The sequence below is a fragment of the Rhinolophus ferrumequinum genome, chromosome 2, assembly GCF_004115265.2.
Source record: "Rhinolophus ferrumequinum isolate MPI-CBG mRhiFer1 chromosome 2, mRhiFer1_v1.p, whole genome shotgun sequence".
In the NCBI taxonomy this organism is placed as follows: Eukaryota; Metazoa; Chordata; class Mammalia; order Chiroptera; family Rhinolophidae; genus Rhinolophus; species Rhinolophus ferrumequinum.
In genome coordinates this window covers 88,177,820-88,183,042 of record NC_046285.1, presented here as the reverse complement: position 1 = coordinate 88,183,042, position 5,223 = coordinate 88,177,820, and the positions used below count along the sequence as shown (strand labels likewise).

Below are 5,223 nucleotides of genomic sequence, written 5' to 3'. Positions count from 1 at the left end.
CCAGAGATCGTGTTGATCTGTGAGCCTCACGCATTCGCATTTCATGGACAGATGACCTTTCTGCTCAGGCCTTAGAGGGAAAGACCTGATAGCTTTCTGACCTTGCATACTCCAGGGACAGTCCATCTTTGGCTGCTCTGAAAGATACTACATTGCCTTAAGCCTCTCGGGATTTAGCTCTGCCCATGTCAGATGTAGATAAGGTAACTAGTAACCAATACAGTGACTAGATGCTAAGTATATAGAAGTGCTTACAACAGCTTAATAAACAGTGGTTGCTTCCATTTTAGCTTTAGCTCTACTATTCAAGTCTTGCCTCATGAATACAAAGCTAACAAATCCAAATTTTCCTTGATAATTGTATTGAGAGATTTGTCGAAGAAACTGTGTGTTTGATGGTCCATGAGTGCCCTCCACAGGGTGCAATGCAGATTTTTTTTTTTTTTCTTGTTGTCTCTGTTTAATTTTCTTGAGTGTTCTGTCTTGGATCATTTCTGTATTAGAGAAAATTCATAAAGGCTTGAAAAGAAATTAAGTCCCTTGATCTAATTTAGTGAAGGTTTAATCATTTAAGTTAGGAAGCAAAATGTCAATGCCAGCCTAACCCTCACTCCCACTGTACATCATCCTGCTGCATCCAATTGCTTGATAAGGAGCTTCTGAAAAAATGTTATTCTGCTTCTTAAACAACAGGTAATGGATTTTTAATAGTTTCTTTAGCTGTTCTTTCTGTAGGAAATTGAGTTAAGAGTGCAAATGTTGGCAATTATTCTTGTACTCCATGGCATTTGTTTGGAATTAGTACTTAATAAATCTACTGCAACATTTATACTTTTCTAGAACTTTTATTCATAGCCCCCCTGCTTAGAATCCTCACAAAATAGAAAGACCTCTGCCTGACTCCTTCAAGGGGATATTGTGGGACACAATTTAACTAAGGAATAGGAAAGATCCAACGATAACCATATTTACTCATTTTATAAACTCTAATTTGAGATGGGTAGAAAAAGGTCATTGTACACTGCTAGAATAAATAGAAGGAATAAATAACGTGCACATTAGACGGGAATTCCTTTTAGACAAATAATTGTTGCTCTCTGTCAGTTCCTTAGAGTCCGTCCATAAGAAAGTGAGCTGAGAGAAATATCAGGCAAACAAAACAAAGAAAACCCAATGTTTTGATCAAAATGGCTCTTGCAAAATAACCACTGAGAATGCAGTTTTGTCTTAAGAACAGACGCTGAACAATAATAATCCTATGCCTCTAAATATTAAAGGAAGAAAGGCGTGCCGGCAACACAAGTGCCATGCCACGTTAAACAGCAAACAGCTCAGGAGAGCTCCACTCTCTCCAGCATAGTTTCCGGCCTGATCAAGCCCAAGGACCAGCAATGCCAAGGCTCCTGTAGGTCCAGGGCTCCCTGAGTCCTTGACCAGGGATGCTTTTTGCACAGCTAAGGCCACAAATGCCACAGAGAGGCCTGGAGTGGGATAAGCAATATACCCGCAATGTGGTCACACACACACACACACACACACACACACACAAACACACACACACTTACTTGATATGAAAGAATATTCAGTTAGCCTTAAATTCAATTTCCTAATTATGGGAAGAACAGAGTCAAAGACAAAAATAAGAAAGCTGACCAATGAACTGAGTCCTGTCATGACTAGGATACCATATAGAACATCTTCAAAAAGATAACGTAAGAATTACGCATTTCAGTTGATTTGACCAAATGACTACCAGAATTGATCTATAAAGTAATTTTAAGAAATTGAGGAAGTTAGCTGTGTCCCCTAAGTATTTCAAATAGGAGACAGCACACTTATACGCTATAGGGGCCCAGGCTTCTTCTGTCTTGCAGTTACACCATCTGGAACAGGCAGCTTCCAAGGTTATGGCAGGTGGGGAAGAGAAGCCTGGAGGGTGGTACAGGGTGATTTTTGAGAACAAAGACTGGAGCTGGGTTACATCACCTCTGCTCACAAACTATTGGCCAAAACTCAGCCAGTAGCACCCCAACATAACTGCAGGTGGCAGGGGTAGAAGGGTGATCTGGTCTTTTTGTGTCCCCAGGAGGAGGAAACAGTATGGTGACTGTGTAACCTTGCCCTTGTCCCAACTTTCTCTACAGGATGAATACCTAAGTGCAATCTAAGCACAATGCCTTCACTTTGGGCCAATTTTCATAGCATTATAGAAATCGTCATTGCTTTTCTTGGCACACTCGTTTTTGTTTTACTTTCTCAATATTTTATAATTCAAGCACTTAAATTTAACAAATGATTGCTTTTCCTTTATCCTCGTTTTCAAAACCCTTTATCTAAGAGGACCATGTTTTTTAAGGGTATTTCTAAAGAAACAGAGCTCTGGGAAAATACATTAAAGTTCAGTTTGGGATACCTCACTAAATTTAGGTAGGAGAGTTCAGAAGAAGCCCTTTAGGGCACTTACTGATAAATGAACACTCAAGCATTTACCCCAATTTTATAATAATGAGATAAAGCAAAAGAAATTCTTGTCAATGTAATAGAAAAATCATCACCAGAGAGAATTCTGTTGGCTTTGAGCTTTGCAGCAAGGCATGTTTATTGCTTGATTAAATATTAATATGATTAGAAGTCATGCTCTTTGGTAAAATCCCATTAGTAACACACAGTAGAGTAAAAAACATTCAACTTCAGCATTATTTGTAATACGTTTAGAATTATATGACTAACAGCTTAAAAAAACGAAGACTTGAGTTTCCTTTCATATAGAAGCCATAGACAGATGCTGCTATGATACAGTAGTGCCAGAGTCAAGGGGAAATTTAATATGCAGGATATAAAAAAAGGAAGAGTTTCATTCTTCTGACAGTCTAGACAGTGCAAAACCATATTTCAAGCCTAAGTAGATCAAATTGAAGTTAAGTAAGTACATGTGTCTGTATTAACCAATCAACCGTTATGATTATATAGACTAATTAGGTAGAGTTGAATTGTAGCCCATCATAAACTGGTGATTAAATAGTGAGAAGGGAAATTCAAAGAACTGGCTCTATTCATAATTCACCATGTGAACTCAGATAAATGCCTGAGGTTCTTGGTTCCTCCATTTCTTTATGTGCAACACCAGGATAGTATTGACCCAGACCTGATAGTTTAAGACATTTTAATAAAGAATGCTACTCAGAATAAATGAAGAGCCGAATAAGAAATATGGAAAAGATCGGTAATAACTGTACAAACAAGTTTAAAGACTGCTTGTCTATGGTGTCATTGACATTTTCTGTAAATACCAAAATGTAAACTAAGTAACACTGAATTATTAAGTTAAAAACAAGTTAGGCAATTAAGAGCTGAGCTGCCAGGTTACATCAGTTTCTAGCTCATTGTTTATACTACAGAGGCACTTAGAAATCTGTTTCAAATGCTATTGTTGAAAATGTCTCTAATTTGTATTATATTCAGACAATTATTTTTTTAATAACTTTTCTACTTGAAGAATCATCTTTTGAATTCCTTACTGAGAAATTTCTCTCCTGGTATCTTAATTTGATTGGATGTATTTTCTAATGAGATAGCTAGAATCCAGAATTACAGACGACTAACTCTTTAAACCTATTTTTTACTCGTTACGCTCTCAGGTTAAGATATCCAGCAGTTGAAATCACACATAATTTAAAGTCAGATGCATCTTGAAACCTTGTGCATCTACACTTTTTCTTTAAATACTTTTTTTATTTTTTTTGTTTCAAAGGCTTAAATAAAAAGCATTGTGGACTCCTTTCTGTCGGTGGACGCCGCCGGGTAAGCATCGTTAAAGTCACCCCTCCCGCGGTCGTCATGTCTAAGTCAGAGTCTCCCAAAGAGCCTGAACAGCTGCGGAAGCTCTTCATCGGAGGTTTGAGCTTTGAAACAACCGATGAGAGTCTGAGGAGTCGTTCTGAGCAATGGGGAACGCTCACAGACTGTGTGGTGATGAGAGACCCAAACACCAAGCGCTCCAGAGGCTTTGGGTCTGTCACCTATGCCGCTGTGGAGGAGGTGGACGCAGCCATGAAGGCCAGGCCACACAAGGTGGATGGAAGAGTTGTGGAACCAAAGAGGGCTGTCTCAAGATAAGATTCTCAAAGACCTGGTGCCCACTTAACTGTGAAAAAGATTGTTGTCGGTGGTATTAAAGAAGACACTGAAGAACATCACCTAAGAGATTATTCTGAACAGTATGGGAAAATTGAAGTGATTGAAATCATGACTGACCGAGGCAGTGGCAAGAAGAGAGGCTTTGCTTTTGTAACCTTTGATGACCATGACTCTGTAGACAAGATTGTCACTCAGAAATACCATACTGTGAATGGCCACAACTGTGAAGTAAGGAAAGCCCTAGCTAAACAAGAGATGGCCAGTGCTTCATCCAGTCAAAGAGGTTGAAGTGGTTCTGGAAACTTCGGTGGTGGTCGAGGAGGTGGCTTTGGTGGGAATGACAACTTTGGTCGTGGAGGAAACTTTAGTGGTCGAGGTGGCTTTGGAGGCAGTCGTGGTGGAGGATATGGTGGCAGTGGGGATGGCGATAATGGATTTGGTAATGATGGAAGCAATTTTGGAGGTGGTAGAAGCTACAACGATTTTGGCAATTACAACAATCAATCTTCAATTTTTGGACCCATGAAAGGAGGGAACTTTGGAGGCAGAAGCTCTGGCCCCTATGGTGGGGGAGGTCAATACTTTGCCAAACCACGAAACCAAGGTGGCTATGGTGGTTCCAGCAGCAGCAGTAGCTATGGCAGTGGCAGAAGGTTTTAATTACTGCCAGGAAACAAAGCTTAGCAGGAGAGGAGAGCCAGAGAAGTGACAGGGAAGCTACAGGTTACAACAGATTTGTGAACTCAGCCAAGCACAGTGGTGGCAGGGCCTAGGTGCTACAAAGAAGACATGTTTTAGACAATACTCATGTGTATGGGCAAAAAACTCGAGGACTGTATTTGTGACTAATTGTGTAACAGGTTATTTTAGTTTCTGTTCTGTGGAAAGTGTAAAGCATTCCAACAAAGGGTTTTAATGTAGATTTTTTTTTTTTTTGCACCCATGCTGTTGATTGCTAAATGTAATAGTTTGATCATGATGCTGAATAAATGTGTCTTAAAAAAAAAAAAAAAGCATTGTGAAAAATAATGCCTTCTTTTTTATTTGTATTTTGAATTGAATGAGTGTGAATGAAATTGTGATGAT

The 5,223-nt window shown here is 39.2% G+C and overlaps 1 pseudogene; it reads left to right on the top strand.

Annotated features, from left to right (window-relative positions):
• Nucleotides 1-3,779: 3,779 nt before the first annotated feature.
• Nucleotides 3,780-5,003, top strand: LOC117037865 (heterogeneous nuclear ribonucleoprotein A1-like; annotated as a pseudogene).
• Nucleotides 5,004-5,223: the final 220 nt, after the last annotated feature.